Source organism: Amblyomma maculatum, chromosome 10 (assembly GCF_055883805.1).
Source record: "Amblyomma maculatum isolate TAMU_Amacu chromosome 10, ASM5588380v1, whole genome shotgun sequence".
NCBI lineage: Eukaryota > Metazoa > Arthropoda > Arachnida > Ixodida > Ixodidae > Amblyomma > Amblyomma maculatum.
The window spans coordinates 109,423,809-109,445,256 of record NC_139353.1 but is presented as its reverse complement, the minus strand read 5'-3'; the positions used below and the strand labels follow the sequence as shown (position 1 = coordinate 109,445,256).

Below are 21,448 nucleotides of genomic sequence, written 5' to 3'. Positions count from 1 at the left end.
CCGAACACTGGCTGAATGGGCTGTTTGTAGCCAGCTTATGATAATTATCATGGCAACATGAAAAAGGAAAGTTGAAATCTCCAGTGGCAAACCTTTATTCAAGTCACGCTATATGCGCGTTACTTTGCTAAGGGAGGTGACAGTGTTTTTAGACGAGAAGAAAAAAACGATTTTCGCTATGCATATTGTAGTGAAGCATATTGAATCCGGATCCAGTAGGGATGTTTTGCCGATGTGAAGAAATATTTCTCAGTTCTGTCTATTATTTTTGAACAGCGCAATGATTTGTGTAGGAGTTCGTGAGTCTTGTCGATTGACATTGCATCGTTCGCATCGTTCGTAGGTCCCAGAAGGAGATCCGCACCGAGGGTCTGTTCGCTGCCCTCAACGACTGCGTCTATCGCTGCATTGACCACTTCGATTACGTCCTCGTCTTGGACCTGGACGAGTTTGCCGTGCCCCGGAAAGAGGACACGCTGCCGGCAATGGTGACGAGGTTAAAGCGCTCGGCGCCACGCACCATGAGCTACGTTCTGCTCAACAGCTTCTTCTACTTGTACTACGGTACCTCCTGAAAGAGCTCCCGCGGAGATGCCATACATGCTGACACAGTTCAAGACGCGGCGCTCCAGGAAGGCCTTCCGCGTCGGCTCCCGCTCCACGTGCATCGTTCGACCAGTGGAGGCAGTCGAAGTAGGGAATCACGTCGTCTGGCTTTATTTGGGTGAGCTTCGTATTCCTCTATTCCCTGCAAGCTCTTCTTTCTTATGGTCTCTTTAATAAGAACTGCATTGTCCTCTTTGATTCCTGTGAGCCTAGAGGTCCTCTATTGTTTCCCTACAATTGTAGGAGTACCTGATGCTGTTCATCTGAGAATGCATACATGCCCCATTTCTTCATTGTATCACACAGGATAAAAGGAGGCATGAAAGTTGGTACTCGCAAGGTTTCTGCAAAACCTACACTCGCTTCACTTATCAATACAGACTTCATCTTAAAAACTCGGCGACCAAAATAAGCTTCTCTTATAATGTATGAAATGGGCATAGCCCGCTCGCATGGTTCCTATAAATACTGCGTGAGTAAGAATATGAGTACATTTCGCAGTTACACAGGGGTCATGTCACTCGGATACGCAGCCACTGTTCTATGTCAGTGAGAAGCGCTTCACCAAAAGTGGTGTTTTGACAAATGCTGCGCGTAACCTTCAATGTAGTCACTCAGGGTCTATTTATATATTTTATACTTAAAACTCTACGCCTGATACCGTTGCTAAATGCTCGGGTACAAAAAAACCACCAGAACCACAAAATATTAAAGCCACAGAAGAACGTTTAGGTAAAACCACTTTGAAGAAATCAATGTGAAATCCTACCATGCGGCCAAAACGGGCCAATTCTCCACAGCATGCACTCTACGATTCATTTTTCTTAAATTTGTAGACGCCCTATTTCTTGTATCTGGGCGTATACATACCCATTGCTCTGTGACTGTATTACAGTTATCCCTCGTGATTCTACGACCCCTTTCATTCGCGACTACGGCGAACCCGATAAACTTTGGATGAAGAGAGGACTTTTTAATATCTGCTAGTATAAATACAGAAGCGATGTAGATCACCATGGACATCCTCTTTCATACCCCTGCCTGTTTAAAAAGGAAAACGTTATCCATTTATGAAGCCGTCTAGGATTCATAGTCTTATACTACATAAATCGATCTCGTCTTTCATCTTTCATCTTTATTTTCACTGTGAGGTACATGTGCATGGATTATCAGTATTACAGAAGGAGGTCCCGAAGTATAAACTGTCCGGGGGACCTCTTATGACAGAATGGATAAGATTAGCAGGTGATATACTAGGCAGTGAAGAAAAGAATATACAGGCATGCAGAGAAAAACTATAATACAATACTAACGAGAAACAGTGCAAATAAATTCTAAATAAACAGGAACTTCAAACAAAAAATGCACGAATTGCAGACATTAGCGGATTATTAGTGCAAGAATAAATAAAATGTAAACACGGAAACTATGATCCAGACAAACATATTTAGTCGGTGGAACAAAACAAGGTAGAAAATAAATAGGTCTTTATATGAACGATGAAATGAATGAATAGTACGCAGTGCTTTAATTTCAGGAGGCAGTGAATTCCAGACAGATATGCCTGAGAAGTATGCAGTTTGTTTCCCATAATTGGTCCTGATTTTCGGTAGTAGTAGATTGTGATGTTCAGCAAATCTGGTGTTATTTTTGTTAAAAAGCTTGGATGACTCAAAACCACTAAGGCCGACATGTTTATTACGCGTTTTAAAGATGATTGATGCCAACCTAAAATTAAGCTGTAGCGACAATGGCAGTATGTTAAGTGTGCGATAATAATGGAAAACGGATGCACGGTAAGGGCTGAAGGTAAGTATGCGGAGGGCTTGATTTTGAAGGTGGCGAACACATGAAAGGTGAATGTTGTATGTGTTACCTCATGATGATATGCAATACGAAAGGTGGCTATGTATGAAGGAGAAATACAACATGCGAAGTGTAGGTAGGTCAAAGTAATGGCGGGCTTTAATTATTACGTGAATACCGAAGGCTGTTTTAGATTTAATGAATTTGGTATGCTGATGAAACTTTAGTTGATTATCTAGGACGACACCAAGGAATGTAGTAGATTCTGACGGATAAATTGTGTCCGTGCCTGAATGTACCTGAAGAGCAGGAACTGCCTCTTTATTGCATGAGTGAAAAATCATAAAGGTGGTCTTTTTTAGAATAATTAGTAGATGGTTATTTTGGCACCAAAGGTGAATACTCATAAGGTCAGCGTTCAAATTGGCGGTTAGTACAGAAACGTCGCTAGCGTGAGAAAATATGGTGGTATTGTCAGCGTAAAGAATTGAACTAGAGTAGTTGAGGCATTTTGGCAAGTCATTAATATAGATAAGGAAGAGAAGAGGGCCTAAAATGGATCCCTGTGGAACACCGCGGTGCAGACATTCGGCCCATATACATATACCGGGCGAAATATACGCTCTTGTTTTCACTGATAGGACTGCAACACCGAACAGTTGTGCGGTAATATATATATTTGGAAACAAAATAATGGAATATCTGGAATGGTGATGTCTAATCCAAGTTTTATTATTAGGTTCAAGTTTAGTGCATTCATGAAGAGCTACGTTGTATTAGTAAACACGATATGATTTTTTTTCCTTTCGGTGAAAGCTAAGACGTCCATCGTTGGTTATGCCGAAGCGTTTGGTATTTCTTGAAGGCTTCGCAAGATTTCGTGCTCAAAATTTGTGAATGTCGTATTCCTTGAAAAGAAATGCGGCATGTGCACGGTATGTCGATTGGGTGGTTGTAAAAAGGGTTCATGTTTCCGTTTATAATCAACGTTTTTGTGTAGCAGTGAAGTTTGGTTCGGCCACAAGGCTGATTGATGGGCCTCTTAGTATGGCATGTTGAAGGAGTTCCGCCAACCAAAAAAGTCGCATATACATGTTATCCCAGCCCTTATACTGTGTGGTTCTCCCTTATGTATGCGTCTTTTTGTTTTTTTTTGTGGCTAAAAAAAAAGCTTTTATCATACTGCAACGCTGCAAACATGCAAGAAATGTATCCTAGGTGGGGCGCAAGAAAGGGTAACGGGTTTTTATTTTTGGCGAATGGACAGTTTTGACTAGCGTTCGCCAGCGATCCGACTTGATTCTACTTTCTTACGTTAAATATAGTATGACTTTTTTGTAATTAACGGGCTTTGCCTTCTTTCATAGTTGGTACAGCGAGGTTTTTTTTTCGTGTATCGCGGTTGGATTCTGAGGAACCTGGTGCTCTCTAAAGCATCAAGTCAGCCTTCTAAGGCCGTACCATATTTTTCTCCCTGCAATAGATTAAAGAGAACAATTCGTGCCGCCAAAATATTTAACTAAATTTCTTCACGCAAGAGACCGCCACCAGGCCACACAGCGTGTGGCGCCTGAAAATGCGCTGCTGCACCACTATCGCATCTGTGAGTTTGGTGGCTTCGACTGTGTCAAGCAGCCCTCGATAGTGGACCGTCCGGCTCTCCGCTTCAACACCACGCTGCTTGAGCAGGTGAATGGTGTGTGCACGCAAGCCTTCCCGGACAAAGCACGTTATCCGAACGCTCCAGGACTGGGAAGTCCGTGGTGATTATTCTGGCCGTCGTACTGGTGCATTCCTGAACTGCGCTTTTGAAACCCTTTGCAAGTTTTAAATAAATGTGCGCACTGCAAGTATTGTTTCGGTTGAAAGTGTCCCGGAGGTGAAGCATGGTTCTGGACCTAATATCGAGGCGGAGAAAAGTGTTTTAGTGGTTCCCTTATAACGGGCATTACATTAGGATGCACGAGTCCAGCCTCTTTGAACGCACAAACGAGTCTCCTCACTTGTTTTTATTGTACGACTTGTTAATAAAATGGTGGCCTTAATCTCACGGCTTTTTCTTCATCACAGAAAGTCCGCTAACCGACTATTATTTTGCTGAAGAAAATACGCAATGCTACTAAAGAAAAGCCATGGTTCTTCACCAAATCTTCACCAAACTCTCCTGAAATTGAGCATAGCGAACAACAGAAAGAGATGTGTTTTTTTCTTATAGCAATGATGTTCTTAAAGAAACTTGCGCTAGCCGACTTCAAAACTGAGAAGACTATGTTCATACGGAGACGTGGAAGGCGTATTACTAACATTCTTTTGTGCTCATTACCTGAAATGGGAGCGACGTTGCGCGGAACTCGTAAAACTTGCAGTTCCGCATTGCTCTTGAAATTTCAAAAAGCCCCCTAAAAGGATAGGGAGGTGAGGCGGAGGTGGGAGGGGCGGGGTAGAATAAGGGCTTGGTTTGGTCAAGCTATGCGAGACGCCGTAGTGGAGAACGTCGGAAATTTCGACTACCTGGAGTTCTTTAACATGCGCTTACAGCGCACATCATACGGGCGCCTTGTATTTCACTTTTATCGAAAAGCGTTCGCCGGGGCCATGATTCGATCCTGAATTCTTGGGGACCGTAGTCGAGCGCCGTAACCCCTGCGCCACCCCGAGGAGGTGGTAGAATAGAGACTACTTGCAGTGGTGCACTGCCGCCGTCTGAGATGCTGATGATGACCAGGACAAGGACTCTGCCAAAGATACTTGCTGTTACACGAGATAGGCGGAGTAAAAAATTTGGGGCATGTGAATACTTGAGAAAAACATTGGGAGCTCAAGAAAGATCGAGATAGCGAAGAAATAAAGCGGTGTAGTAAACCAGGCGTGGTTAACGGTTTGGAAGGTTACCTCACATTAGGAGATTGATATTCGAGATAAATTCAAGAACCCTAGTTAAAAATTTTGAATTTTGGCAAGATGAACGTATCACACACGCAAGACCCATTCAGAAATTACATCTGCAGGCGAGAGGCACAAAGCCCAATGCACTGTGTCGTGATTGTGCCTCGACGCCATAAGAAGGGCATATTGGACAGGGCTATGGTCCAACCTATCATCCATGCTGAAACTAACGTAGAAAGGGCTGTAAGATGTACAGGAATTTGTTGCGACCAAGAAGCGGTATCGGTTGGTAAACGCATCTACGAGACTCAGGCGCACCACAAAGTGGTGCGACATTGTGTTCTAGCCACTTGGAAAGTTGGAGTTAAAGGGAAAGACGAGAAATCACAACCTTTCTACTTTTTTTTTCTTAGCACAATTCACCCCTCTCCCCTTTTGTTTTGTTTCTTAAATAGATCATAAGCCTCCGCAGCGTCCACTGTCACTCTACATAAAGGAATGGAGCTACGCGCTGTCATGAAGTACAGGAATAGAGCACATGTGATCACCAGAATCCACTCAGAAAACCATGTCGCAGTTTATGCTGCATCAAATTCAACGAGGAAAAGTACAGCCTACCACGAGTGGAGGTATAACGAGGGCATCCACCTGCTCCGTAGCCAATCCGTGGATGCGGTGTCCTCACTCACGGCCCGCGGGGGGATTATGCAAGAGCAAACAGAGGGACGGGAGAGCAAAGCGTGTGAAAACTCTTGTGTTATTTGTTGCAGTTTGAAATAATACGTAGCGGTCAAGGTAGCTATATATCAACAAGGTTTTTCTCGGATGGAGAAGGCTAGTAAAGATTTCTGACTGACCGGCTGCGGAAAAGGGGGTGCGTCTTTGGCGGTGAACATTTGCACGCACCGGGATTGTGGCAGCCGGAATCTCCTGTGCGCGCCTCATTCTTCCGGCAAAGCCAATCCACGGTGCCGGCCATGAGAGATAACGAGGATGTACGGTATTTTACCGGTCGCCTCGCTGTCCAGAACCAAAATGTGGAGAGCCGTGCGCTACTGGTATCCCCGTAGGAGGATTGCGACTACCACCGCTCGCGTTGCTAGTAGGATAAAAAAAAAGCATTTCGGTTTGCTTAATTACCCGAAAACGTCTCGTATGGCACTCCCGTGTCTGTTTCCGACTCATCAGGGATGTGCGTACCTTCTCTCCCAGCCAGCGCTTTCCCCACGTGTGTTGGGGGGCGCTCAGCTGCGGTGACAAAAGAAGGAACACGTTTTTCACACACATCCCTTTGCTCTTCCACTCGTGAGATTGTTGCAGTAAAAATCTTCCCCCCTGGCCAAAAACCTTTCGTCGTAGCATCGGCCTATTTCCGGCCAGGTAACGTCATGGCAGAACCCTGTTCCTAGCTCCCTGACCTTGAAAACGCAGCACACCCTTATCCTATTCTTATTGGCGGAGATTTCAACGCACATCACGCAGCCTGGAGCTCATCTCAGCCTAACCAACGTGGTAAACACCTATATGACGCCCTTGATCAAACTCTTCTTACCCTGTGCAACGAACCTAACGTGCCGACCCGTATCGGTCTCCATCCCTCTCAAGCAGACACTACACTGCACCTTACATTCTCATCACCGCGTCTTCTTCGGCGCTGGGAAGTCCTTTCTAATTCTTGGGGTAGTGATCACTTGCCCATCTTGCTCACTCTCAATCGTAAATGTCTTCGCGTTCGGACAACATGTTGGTTTTTCAACTGGGACAAGTTTCGTGCTAATACTACGACCCCCTTCTCGGATATTGACTCCTTTCTGTCTGTACTCCGAGATGCCCGCACTCAAGCTCTCGAATATATCCCCTGTGACGATTCCACAGTTGGCATGGATGCTCACCTGGCTAACCTTTGGCGTCGCGCAGATCACCTCACGCAACGTTTTCGGACACGCGGAAAACGTCACAAAGATCTCGTGCTTCTTCGACGACAATTCAAGCTTATCCGGGCATACCAGCTTCACCTGCAAAGTGAGGCTTGGCACTCTACATGCGACCGTCTTGGACAAGTACCGGGCCTATCACAACTTTGGCGCATCTTTCGTGGCCTAAATGGCAAGGCACGCGGGGCACCACCTCTCGCCGATCTCCTTCTCAATGGCAACCCGGCTGATGTTGAAGATGAAGTTATACGCACCTTTTTCCCACACGCCAGCCTAATGCCTCCACCAGCAGTTTCCATTTTCCCAGTCGGAAACCCTGATCCAGACCTGGATCGCCCATTCTCAAAGGGAGAACTGCAAGCAGCCCTCGGAAGAGGCCGAGCTCGCGCCACACCCGGGCACGACCGAGTTAGTTGGCAGGAGCTTAGCAATCTCGACTCGGCAGCCCAGGATGCCCTTCTCGACATCATTAATTCTTACTGGGAGACCGGAACGGTACCGGATAACCTCAAGCTTTCTCTTATTCTTCCTATCCCTAAACCTGGCAAAAACCCTCGACTTCCTAGTAATTTGCGTCCAATTGCACTGACTTCACATCTCTGTAAACTCATCGAGCGCCTGCTGCATACCCGGATTAGTCACTACATTGAATACGTCAGTCCTGGATTTCATCCAGCTCAAGCCGGCTTCCGCCCTAACCTCGGAACGCATGACTGCCTTTGGCTTTTGCGAAGAGTTCTGAATAGAGCTCATCGTAAAACGCTACCTGACTATCTCCTGGCTGTCGATATACACAAAGCTTTTGACAATGTTCGCCATGAGGTTATCCTGGAGGAACTCGCCAAACGCTTTCCTAGTAATCGTGCCCAAATCTGGATCCGCAACTTTTTGACATCTAGACCAATTCAGCTACATGGCAAAGCTCCGGGATGGGTGCCCAAAACCTATTACTTGGATAGGGGTGTACCTCAGGGCTCCATTCTCGGACCCATATTGTTCAACTTGGCCATGACACGCGTCGCCGAGAATCTGGAAATCAGCACAAGCGCAAGATTCGCTATATATGCCGATGATATTACCGTCTGGACTGAGGCAGCGGATTACGTAGACAAATATTCTATGGAGACTGAACTTCAGGCGGCCTTTCTTTGTCTTGAAGATACACTAACCAAAATTGGCCTCGAACTCGCACCACATAAAACAGAATTGATTAGTATCGACGGAAAACATAAAACCAACCCCAGTATGCAGATCTATCTTCACATCGGAGGCAACACCATCACCTCCTCAAATGGGTAAATCCGCATTCTTGGCCTGCCCATATCAAGCTGTAACAGCCCCCAGAAATGGGTTCGTCAGTTACAACGCCTTTGGCCAGCACTGCTACATATTATTCGTCGCCTGTCCAACCGGCACGGCGGTGCGCGGCAGCATGCCTGCCGTGCGATGGCCAGAGCAGCGGCGGTCGGAAAAATCCTCTATGGCACACCGGTCCTCCAACTGTCGAAGACTGACTTCGCTAAGGTCGAACGCCTTCATCGCGCTACACTACGCACTATTACCGGTCTACCTAAGCACACTCCTATAGCCGAACTTGAGCGTTTGGCCGCTCTTCCACCGCTCACTACCATCGTTACCGAGTCACAGACGCGTCATCGAATACGTCTAGAGAACACTGTCCAGGGGCGTCGCCTGCTGGCCTGGGATGAACAGCGTAACGACAAAACACCAGCCCTATATGCATCACTGCCCCCTTGGGAGATGCCAGTAGTCACACGCGTCCATCGCCGACCTATAAACCGCGATTTTGTCATTCCCCGGGAGCTCCTTGCTGCCCATCACCGACAAGAGCGAATCCCCGATACGACTGACATATACACCGACGCATCCATTACAAGCGAATTCGCATCTATGGCGTGGGTATGCGATGACAACCCTTCCCTTTCAGGCGCTTATGCCTGCCATCTACCTCAGGGTACCCCTCTTCACGCTGAACGCCTCGCAATTTGGGGAGCCTTGTCAGGAGTGCCTTGCACCGGAACTGGGTCACTACGTATTCTTACTGATTCCTTTGAAGCTTACAAGGAAATCGCTACTCCGGGTTCACAAGATGCGACAGCTACGGCTATACAGCGCCTCCTTAAACGCCACCAACTCGCGACCAGAACTGTCGCTATTCACTGGACCCCAGGTCCCTCGGACGAATCAGGGGGCAATGCGGCGGCACACGCCGCGGCTGCCTTGGCAGGTGGGATGTCCACATTTACTTCCCCACCCCCCTTGCTTCATCCTTATTCGACCTTGGGCGGGCAACTCACCCCTTCTCTTGCCCTTATGCACTATACTCGGACCAGTCTTCGTAGCCTCAGTCAGCATCGCATGCAGGTGGCCACACCAGACCCACCTTTTACGAGAAGAACCCACCTCACCCGAAGTCAAGAAGTCTTTTTGAATAAGCTCATCGCCCATGCGGCTTACACGCCACGTATTATGGCCCGCTGGCGTCAGTATAAGGAGAAAATGATTACGTGCCCCCACTGTACGACTCTAACCTGCGGCGGCATATCTCATTTACTTTGGGAATGCCCTGCTTTTTCTACTGGACGCCCCGAGATCGAACCCTACCGCCTGAACTACCGTTCCCTTCTAGAAACTGATGCAAACACACAGATGATATTTGCCAAGTATGGCTCGCTTAGTGGCCTGGTTAGAGCAATGTGATTCGAGTGACGACCTAAACAATGAAGATTATGTCTACTCCCCTTTATCCCCATCCATGGCCATGAGCCTTCCCATTCAATAAAGGACATTCAATCAATCAATCACTGGAGATAAAGGCTGTTGCTGTTTCTGAGGACATCAATTGTGAGCATCCTGCCTTCAAAGCATCCCCTGGTAAGCAGTTTTCTTCCTCGTCCGCAGAGTCTAATGATCAAATGTTCAGTCGCTCAAATAACTGGCTGATGATTTAAATAAAGAAATTAAGTGGCTTCACTTTCCTTTCTCTGGGTTCACCATATGGAGTTAAGGTAGGCGCTGCAGACTGCAGTTTAGCAACATGAGATATTTCCATGGGCAAAGGCACCGAAACTTCATGTTTCAGATTTTTTTTTAATGGGGATACGCCTTTTTATTATAATGCATTTCAACATGTTCACTGATTTTGGAAGGCTTGGATGAAATGCTCTCTGCCATGTTTGTACGATCAAAAAGTATTTCGTTGTACTTCTTGTTTCTACTTTAGAATCTCATTATTTTTTTGTATGCGATAGCACCCAAATGATCTCTCACTGATTCAACAATTAGCTCCCCTCTAGTAACGTTAAGTACAAAACAGCACATTGCTATGGCTGATTTCTCCACCAGCCTAACTACACGCATGCATAATGACGCTGTGCGCCTAGTGTCAGTGACATGGATGAATTTTGGTGTGGTTCGTAGCTAGGAGATGTGAGACGTTTTAAATGTTGATAGCTAGATATTCCCAGTTGTTTCGCTCGAACCACTGAACGGTGCAGTGAACGCACAAAAAGAGCCCAGGCATGAATGTGAACAACACTATTACGAGATAATGATAACTGCGTTGCCATAGCACGTTTCGTTGTTGTGAATAAAACGAAACTCCAGTACCCAATTCAAGGAAGGGGCCACAGAGTAATATTTTCTCACAAGAGTGTATATAATCCATTGTGTATGGCGACACTTAGCGTGTGGCCTTGTATATATCAACGAGTTAGGACTAAACGTTTCGGACAAAGGAGCGCAAGCAGACAGAAGAAAGAATAAATAACTACTCTCACAGACAACCTGTTCAGTGTAACACGAAGTTAGACGTCTGTCTTCAGCCTTTTTTCTCTGCAATAGTGAGAGATACCTTGCCGCACGAAATATCGCAGTGGTTTGAGCGTTCGCCTGTTAGCACAAGCATGCGCGTTCAATCTCAGTCGCGGCGGGCACCTTCTCAAGTGGGCGAAAGTTAAGCGATGTTAGTTACTATAAAGAACCTCACGCAGTCGAAGTTCCCGGACACCTTCACCGATGCATAATTTACGCTCAAAGAACAAGGCCATACGAGATGTAGAAGCCGCGGTAGTGCAGTGGTTAAGACGCCCGACTACTGTGGCTGAGTACACGGGTTCGATCCAGACTGCCGGCGGCTGCGTTTAGGTGGAGGCGAAAGAGAGAGGCGTTCATGTGCTGTGCAATGTCTGTGTGCGTTAAAGATCCCCAGGTGGTCGAAATTACTCCGTAGTTTTCTTCACTATGAACTTTTTCCTCTCTATCCGCTTTCACTCCCCCTCTCTCTCTTTTCTTATGGGGCAGTGCAGGTGTCCAAACGAAGACGCCCGACTACTGCGCCGGAGTACCCGGGTTCGAACCCGACCTTGGCGGCTGCGTTTCGATGGAGGCGAAACGAAGAGGTGTCGTGTGCTTTGCGATGTCAGCACACGTTAAAGATCCCCAGGTGGTCGAAATTACTTCGTAGCCCTCCACTACGGCTGCTCTTTCTATCTTTCCACTTTCACTCCCATCTTCCTCCCTTCCCTTACGGCGCGGTTGCGGTGTCCACGGAAAAACAAGCGAGACAGTTACCGCGCCTTTCTCTTCCTATAAATAAATCAGTTTTAAAAAAAAGTCCACGAAAAAAAGTGTCACAGACACTGCGTCTTTTCTTTCGTGACAAACAATATTTTTAACCCGGTAGCGGTAAGGGCCCCGTGTCGCAGAAAAACCGGTGTCGGCGTTGTGCATGCAACGCCAAAATTAGAAGTAAAGAAACAATAAATGTTTCACAGAAACCGCGGAATCGGACGCGGTTCATTTTCAGTACGAAGCGTACACGCAACCACTCCGCCACATAACCGCATTGCAACTCTCCGAATTAAGGCGGACCTTATGTATCCATTGCCTTATGACTGCTAGTTAATGTTCAGACGCGTCATTATAAGAAACTAATTACGGAGGTAATAGTTAGGCGAGTAGCAAAGAACATTTGCGCTTTGCCTGCCTGAGATGCGGTGGTCGCCAGAAAATTCCTTCGATCATACGGCGCTGCCGCAACAGATGGCGCGACCAGCCGCCCTATTCAACTCCTTATATGTCAATCCATCATTTTCAAAGCACTGCGGTTTTATTACAGTGTATAAATAAACTGCATGGTACTGAACATACAGCGCCAAGCAGTTGAGGACAACAGCCAACTGAGGAACACAAGAGTTTAGTACAAGACAATCAAGGATATCAAAAGCAGCTTCTGTGCTAAGCTGGGTGGTATAATGGACAAACGAGGAAGGGACCTCACTGAAGCCTCAGAGATAAAGAAGAGGTGGCAGGAATACACAGAACTGTACAAGAGGGACCCGGACGTGCAAATCCAACATAAGATGGTTGTGATTACTGATCTCGAGCAGGGCATCCTGCAGAGTGGAGTTGAATGGGCCTTAGCCAGCCTTGCTAAGAACAAAGCTAGTGGAATTTATGGCATTCGAACCTCAACCTTGACGCTGTTAACGTTCTGTATACATTATGCCAGCAAATTTGGACAACCCCGCAGTGGCCACAGGATTGGAGGAGGTCAGTTTACATCCCCATTCCAAAGAAAGGCAGTGCCAAAGATTGTTCCCACTACCACACGATCGCGCTTATTTCGCTTGCTAGCAAGGTGATGTTGAAAATTCTCCAAGGTAGGTGGCAGCAGTATGTGGATTGGGAGCTTCCGGACGTGCAAGCTGGGTTTCGCAAGGGCAGAGGAACTAGAGACCAGATTGCCAAACTTCGCTAGATTATGGGAAAAGCAAGAGTTCCAGAAACCCATGTACTTCTGCTTTATTGATTATGCAAAAGCGTTTGACAGCGTAGATCACAGCAGATTGTGGCAAGCTCTTCAAGAGATGGGAGCACCATTTCACCTCATCTGTCTCCTCAAGAACCTGTATGAAGGGCAAGAGGCCAGTCAGAATTGGGCGTGGTCTTACTGATTGGTTTCCGATTGAGATAGGAGTGAGAGAAGGCTGTATACTGTCGCCCTGCCTATTTAACATATATGCTGAGTGCATCATGAGGAAGGCCGGTCTGGACAAGCCTTCAGCTGGAGGAAAGACTACTGGAAAACGTATTAACAACCTTAGATATGCGGATGACACCAATTAATTGGCAGAAAATGAAGTGGAACTCAAGAGACTTGTGATGTGTGTTCAAGAAGAGAGTGAGAATTTTGGGCTTAAACTGAACGTTAGACAGAGATCATGGGGTCTTGCACTATCAAGTCCTGGAGCATCAAGGGACAAGAAGTGGAAGCTGTGACAGATTTTCTCTTCTTGGGCTCCAAGATAACCCCTGAAGGATACTGCAGCCGTGAAATTAGGAGACGCCTGCTTCTGGGAAAGAGAGCCATGGCTAGCCTTGACCGCCTAGTAAAGAGCAGAGACATTAGTCTGCCAATTAAGATCTGTATAGCGCGTGCTATGGTCTTTGAAGTTGTGATGTATGGATTCCAGTGCTGGACTGTGAAGAAGGCTGACCGCCGAAGAATTGACGCTTTTGAATTGTGGTGCTGGCGAAGTCACTTCAGAGTTCCTTGGACTGCCAGAAGATCAAATCAGTCGATATTGCCAACCATAAACCCTGACAGCTCATTGGAGGGTCAAATTCTAAAGTTAAAGCTCAGCTACTTCGGCCATCTGATGAGATGAGAGGAGTTGCTGGAGAAAGATTTGATGCTGGGAAAGGTTGATTGTCAGCGGAGAAGGAGTAGGCAGCGAACGCGATGGTGAGATGGCATCCTCGGGGCGCTGGAGATGAAGTTATGTGATGCTAGAAAGATAATGAGAGACCAGAATGCGTGGCGTGGTATGGTCCATAGGGTCCCGAAGAGTCGGACACGACTGAACGACTGAACTTAACTGATAAAAAGAGAATATACTACAGACTTTGGGTAGGAATATGTAATAAAGCCCAAATTATCTAATTGGAGGTTAAAATCAAGGCAGCAGCGAAATTTCACCCTGCCCTAAGGACACAAAAAGGAGTGGTGCCTCATGAGAAGTATGTCATTGTGAGGCTTTAGAGCATGAGAATGTGTTGCGAATGGGGCCCAATAACGCTATTGTGTAGGACTCGTAAGGCGAATTCAGAACGTCCTCCAATTTGTATTATGATTTGTTATTATTATTATTATTATCAATGAATCCAATCATCCAAAAGTATAAATGCAGTAAAAGAGACAGCTGAAACTGCTGGAAAAACGTAACCAGACACACACCACGTCATTTACTTCCAACTACCTCAGTATAACTTGCACTCATTTCTTGCTGCTCGCCTTTCAGAATGTTGCATTCGCATATATACGGTTCTAGTGAAACTGTATCCACTTTCTTGAAATGGCAGATACGGGAAGCATGACTGCTCATGCAGCCCATACCGTGCTGATATGTCCATGTTGAGCTATTTTCACTTGCACTACAGCTCGCCTATGTGCATCTTGACTCTTATTTTTTTCTGAAAAACAGTTATCTTTAACTGCCGTAATTAAGATACAAACGGCTGTTAGTTGTCGAGGGTGGTTTGTTTGGTTCTTGATGCATATGTGCTCAATTATGCACTTTACTAGGCAGCTTCCAGTCTTAAAAAGTAACTCTAAAGCGGAGGACATCGGAGGGAAGTCGTCTCTGAAATTTTGCAGTCAAGTTGGCGCCGCCAGTGGTGTTTGGAACCCGTGTCTTGATGTTATTTGGGTTCTTCACAGCTTGGGAACTTTTTCTAGTGCTTCTGTCCCGCCTAACTGCCCAAGTTTTCACTTTCGACGATGCCGTATGGCAATTAACAATGATAGTTAACTACTATTTATACTTGTGTTCATTGTTCTGGATTTTTCTGTTGGCTCGTTTACCGCACAAAAGAAGGCCACCTTCAGTGAGCGGGTCTCGTATACGACAGTAGTGAAGCTAGGCTGGAGAGTTCCTTCTTTTTCATGCCTGCAACGCTTTGGTTGTGAAGAGGACAAACAGATTGTAATATTCTGGCTGCAAGCTACGCTTCTATATCTAACTTAATCCAGGTGTTAGATATTAACCCGCTCGCGTTAAGGTTCCCATGTGACCGAAAAGACAGCGTTGGCGTTCTAACGACGAAGTAAGCACCCGACTTCGTATCAACGTTGTGGCGCAACCACGCTTTGTCTAGCGTTCAGGGGGCTGACATAGCATTTCGCGTGCCACTTATGATTCATGATCAGTAAACCAAGAATAGAAATAGATACGGCGCGCACATTTCGCCAAAAACCAGTTTAAATACGGAATATTAAAACAAATCAAGCAATGTAAAAAATACCTACAGGGCACTTTGGCAGCCCAAACTAAGCTATGCGAAAGCCTTTGTCAGGCTACTTCGAATGCCACTGACGGCATAGGTTTGTTAGCACTGAGACCACACCGTTTCTTTGTAAGCGCTATGTTTATTGCCCTGAGCTTTGGTCGTGTCTTGTAGGTCATCTATATTTTGTGGTTCTGTATGGTAGCCCTGTTTAAAATTTTCTTATTGTCAAAAGGAACTAAATTGCCCAAAAAGAAGTGTTAATGCATCTTTGATACCAGGCGAAGCGGCTTGACGCTGTTCATACATTCTTTAAGCCTCCTTAGCTTTGCGGCCGGCTAGGCGTTCAGCTGCCGCTCACGCATGCGTTGGTTGATCTTTCGCCGTTTCGTGTTTGGAGAGTTCTCTGCTGAGCCGAATCACCTGGCGCGAAATCGCTGCATACTTGAGAGACATTGCTGCCGCACAGAAACTGACGACGGAGTAGCGCGCGACGTCACCGTACCGGCAGCTCCATCTATCGCCGAAGATGACGACGCCTTTTGGCAGCTTTACTCGTCGATGAGTCACCCCAGGCGCTGGATGTAATTACGGATGGACGGTCGGACGGACCGAAGGACGGGAGAATGAGCGATTAAAGGCTTTCGCCTTAAAAGACGGAGTTGCAGCGGCTTCGCTTCTGCTCATAGGGCGAAGCATGAGCACCCCTTAACATTTTTATATAGTTCGTTTCCCTTTTCTCAAATAGTAAAAGACGCACAAAACAAAGAGCAACCCCATTTTCACACACAGAAAATATTATTGACTGTTTCAAAACATTTCTGTCAGCTTTCCGGCAATCTTACGTTTATTTATTTTTGTAACCTCAAAACCTTCATAAGGGGCATGAAATGACGCGTGGGTGCTGACAACAAAAACAACAACAGAATGTAGACCATATTATGTAGAATGCGTATAAAAGGGTTTGAATAAAGATTGGACATAGGCAAACAGTTACAGTTACCACTATATGAGTTCAATGCTGCTCAATCGAAAGTGGAACGAAAGCTTTGGCTGCGGGCGACCGAGCGCTGCATCGAACACAACCAGCGTTCCATTGAACGCATCAAAGTTCATCAGCAGTCTAGGCAGAATCCACTTCTATGCCGCGAGCATGCATGCATGCCAGCTGACACTTTCCTGCTCAACTAGGTCAGCTCTACGCGGCGGTGCGCGCATGCGCAGTAAGGAAACTACCCTGTGCATCTTGAGATATCGCTATCCTCCCCCCGGTCCCCTGTAGCGAGCGACACCAGGGGCTGAACACGCGGCGCCCCTGTGGAGAAAATAGATCTTGACGCATGGACACTGCCGCTCATTTTCAGGCATCGCGAAAGGCGCGAAGGGTAGGGTAGGACATCTTCCGTTACAAAACGATAACAGAAAAAAAAATAAACAGGCGACGATCATTGGGTGGAAAACTATGTGATGGTGATGAACTGATTTTTATGGCGCAAGCGCATCTTAGGCCAAAGAGCGCCAAACACAAGGTGAGGTGTGAACTGAAGTTAATAAAACGTCCGAGGTGTGGTGTTTAATGATATACTTAAAAATGGTGGTGTATAGGGCCTAAAAGGTTTTTCGGAGTGTATAGTCTAAAAACAGTTTGTATAGGGCCTAAAACATTGAATTGCGGTGTATAGTGGTCTAAGTAAAAATTAAAAGGAGACATGTACGTGTTAAAAGGCTAAGCTGCCTGAGCAGCAATTTCTTTAAAAGAAAGCCATTTAAGTAAAAGAAACGGGCGGACGCCAACATTGATAAATGATGCCATATAAAAAGCCTACTCTTAATAAATATTCAAAAACTCTTTCTGCAGGGAACATTGGATGATCGATGATGTGTGGGTATTTGTTTGAAGTGTAATTCGGGAAAATGACATCTCCTATGCTGCTCAAGTCTCGGACATTCAATTAAAACATAGAGCACTGTTAGCCGGTCACCGCATCTTGAACAATGCGGTGCAGGAGAGTTTGTTAAAAGGTATGAATGTGTTATATATGTGTGACCTATCCTCAGCCTGCACAGAGCTACTCCTTTTAATCTGTTTCGTTTTTTTTGCAGTGTGCCTGCCTATTCTTGGTTTCAGTGTGTGTAGTTTATTCTCAGTTGTTGTGTCCCATGCCTCTTGCCATTGTTGTCAAATTATGTTTTTGATGTGTGGCTTGAGGTCCTGATATGATATGTTGTCAATGTATGTAGTGTTTCGAAGGGCAGATGATGCAGCAAGCCTATCAGCAGCCTCGTTACCTGGTATACAGCGGTGGCCTGGCACCCAACACAGTGTATTATACGTTCTAGTTTATGGGCAGACATAAGGGTGTTATAAAGAGAATTCAGGACTGAGCTCTTATTATGCCACCTCCAAAAGGATAGGGCCGTTAAAACAATGAGGGAGCCTGTGTAGATGATCGATGTCTGTATTTTATTTTTTATAATGTGTCTCACAGCTAAAAGGATACTATGGCATTCAGCGGTAAATATACTTGTATGTCTGTTCACTGTTTGTGACTGTGACAACTGTGGTCCATGTGCTGCACAAGAGACTTGAGCAGACTTTGAAGCATCAGTGTAATACTCATTGCATATGTACTTTGCCTGAATTGACATGAAGTGCTGCTGTATGGCAATATGTGACGCATGTTTCCCGACTTTAAGGAATGATAGGTCACAATTAACAGCGAGTATTTCCCAAGAAGGAAATGGATGTTTCATGGAAGTTGTATGAAGGCTGGTAACCGGAATGTCCAGATGTTGAATATGGGTGGCAACTCTGATTGGCTATGGTGGCGTTAGTAATGGTTTTCTTGAGAAGAGTTATGTGCTAGTTGTGTCAACCAGGAGCCGGCGACATGGATGATCCAGTTGGCATAGTACCTTCGTAGCATAAATTACACAAGAAAACTCTCTTCGTTGCAGTGACTATCGGTTCGCCTCAACATAAAGACTAGCAATTGGGCTAGTTCGAAAAGCGCCCGTGGCGAGGCGAAGGCCGAGGTGGTGCACGGGATCGAGCAATGTTAAAGCAGAGGACGATGCTGACCATAGACCATCGAGCCATAGTCAAAGCGTGATAGAACTACACTCTTCAGAAGGCTGAGAAGGCAATCGCGGTCTGTGCCCCATGACCGGTGACAGATAATGTTTAGCAGATTCATTGCTTTGAGACACTTCAGTCGCAACTGTTTTATGTGGAGAATGAAACACAATTTTTCGTCAACTATTACGCCCAAGAAATTTATGTTCCTTTTTAAAATCAAGGCTCTGACCATTCAGTGTAAAGTTAGGGTCAGGTCTGATGCCATGCTGCTTAGACAAAAGTACACAATGGCTCTTTTCAGAGTTAAATTTAAGCCCATTGTCATCAGCCCACCTGGACAGTTTGTTAACACATAGTTGAATCTGTCATTCACAGATGGCCAGGTTGCAACAGTTGAAGCTTATCTGGACGTCATCAACATAAACAGAGCAAGAAATGGATTTTGGCAGCACGCTGCTTAGCGTGTTCATTTTGACTATGAAAAGTGTGCAACTGAGAACACCACCTTCAGGGACACCATTTTCCTGTATGTACTGCTTTGAGTATGCATTGCCAACACAAACTTTGAAGGTCCGTTCAGACAAGTAACTTCGTATTGTATTCAACAAGTTGCCTGTGATACCAACAGAGAAGAGGTCGCGAAAAATACTATAGCGCCAAGTGGTACCATATGCTTTTTCAAAATCGAAAAAGGCAGATAAACAATGTTGTTTGTGTACAAACGCATCCCTTGCATACGACTCAAACGCAATGAGCTGATCAGCTGTTGATCGCCCAACTCTAAAAACCAGCTTGGTTTTGATGAAGATGATTAGAGCAATAGGCCGATAAATGGCAGCAAGAGTGGGTTCTTTTCCGGGTTTTAATATCGGAATAATGATCGCTTCCTTCCATGCTTTAGGAAAGCATCCTGTGGCCCATATTTTATTATACAGGCAAAGTCGGGTTTCAAGCATGTCCACATGCAGGTGCCTTAGCATTCCGTATGTAATCCTGTCAGGACCTGGTGCTGTGTTCCCACATGTGCCTAGTGCAATCTTCAGTTCCTGCATGGTGAAAGGGCTAGTGTACCCTCCTGTGCATGGTCTCTTATCACATATGGGCTTCCTCTCCTCAGTTACCTTGTGTCGCAAAAGGGAATCTGTATAGTGCGCTGAGCTGAATACGTATTCAAAGTGTTGCCCTAGTGTGTCTGCTTGATGTTCAAGAAAGTCACCACTAGTGCTGCCAATGTGTGTTAGGAGAGTGTTATATCCTTTGAGTGCTCTTATCCTGTTGAATACTCTGTGTGCATCAGAATAAGAGTTCACGGAAGAAAGGAATGATGACCAGCTATCTCGCTTGGAGATGCGTCGAACACGCCTGCCATTTGCCTTTGCGCGCTTCAATCCTATTAGGTTTTCTGCCGTGACGGATCGGCGTAACTTCGATCATGCCCTGTTTTGTGTCTCACGGGCAGTCTTACATTCTGCATTACACCAGGGCCTTCGTTTGTTTTGTGGCTTACTTGATGTTTGTGGAATGTATTTTTCTGCAGCATCTATAATGTGCAGTATGATCAAGAGTTGAGATTCGTCCACGCCTAAGGCAGTAACTGATGAACAGGGCAGAGCTGAGTGTTTCCTGAACATCTCCCAGTTGGCTGCATATTCTGTAAATTTCCTGGGACTAGACACATTTACATTTTTATTGCCTGTCTACTTAACACAGATGGGCAAATGGTCGCTTCCATTTAGATTGTCAATAACAACCTACTCTGTAGCTGCCAAGAGCATCGGAGAGCCAATGGCTAAATCAATGGCTGTGTACGTATTATGCGCTGAGCTTACGTGTTGTGCAAACATGATCCTGAGGAGAACAAGAACTTTTCAAATAGTGCACCTCGGAAGTCCGTTCTTGTACATTCCCATAATGGGTGGTAGGCATTAAAGTCTCCAACCAGCAGCCATGGTTCTGGTAGTTGGTCAATCAGGTTTTCAAAAGTTTTGTTACATAGTCTGTGATATGGTGGAGCATACAGCGAACATACTGTTGTTATCTTACCGAATAATAAGGCTTGTATTGCCACTGCCTCTAAGTCTGTGTTAAGCGAGGTGTTTCGACAAGCAATTGACTTTTGAGTTACAATGGCAACGCCACCGAAGGGGTGTGCACTGCCTTACCTATCTTTCCTAAATACATAATACTGCTGAGAAACCTTGGGTCTGTTGGTTTCATATGCGTTTCTTGCAGACAAACTATGTTTGGTTGTTGTACGGCGAGGATTTAATATACGTCATCCAGATTTTTAGGAGTCCTCGACAGTTCCAATAAATGATGCTCTCGGTAGGCACTTTGGTAGGTGTGGAAAGAATATAGAGTAGGAATAAGACTCGCCGCCCTTATCGGGTGGATTAACTGGTGTATGTTTTTTTATTTGAAGCAGTCCAACAGGCTCCGCCTCTCGTTGGCGAACTCCCTAGGCGCCACTGACGCTGCGGAGTCCACGCTAACCTCCATCGCCTCTGGTGAAGGCATGGAGGCAGGAGGTTTTTCTAGAGGAACCAAGTTCCTCTCAGATGTCTTCGGTGTCCCCGACGTCTGGGAGAAAGTGACCTCCGGGATTGCAAAGATTGGTACAGCCGGTAGCTGCTTAGTGAGGAGCCGTGGTGGGAATACGTCAGCCGTATTGCACTGTGTGCCCACCGTTACAAGACGCGGCCTGGCCCCTCTGCGGGCTGCGTCACATAGGGAGCGATTGAAAACATTTGGTGCTTTTTTCGCGCCCCTTCGTATGTTATTTTCTCCGTTACCTTTATATTGATTACTTCCTTTTCGGCCTGAAAGA

The 21,448-nt window shown here is 45.9% G+C and overlaps 1 pseudogene; it reads left to right on the top strand.

The window, feature by feature from the left end:
- The window catches only part of LOC146177221 (uncharacterized), a 105,647-nt pseudogene extending 101,203 nt beyond the window's left edge, over positions 1-4,444 (top strand).
- The last annotated feature ends 17,004 nt before the right edge of the window (positions 4,445-21,448 follow it).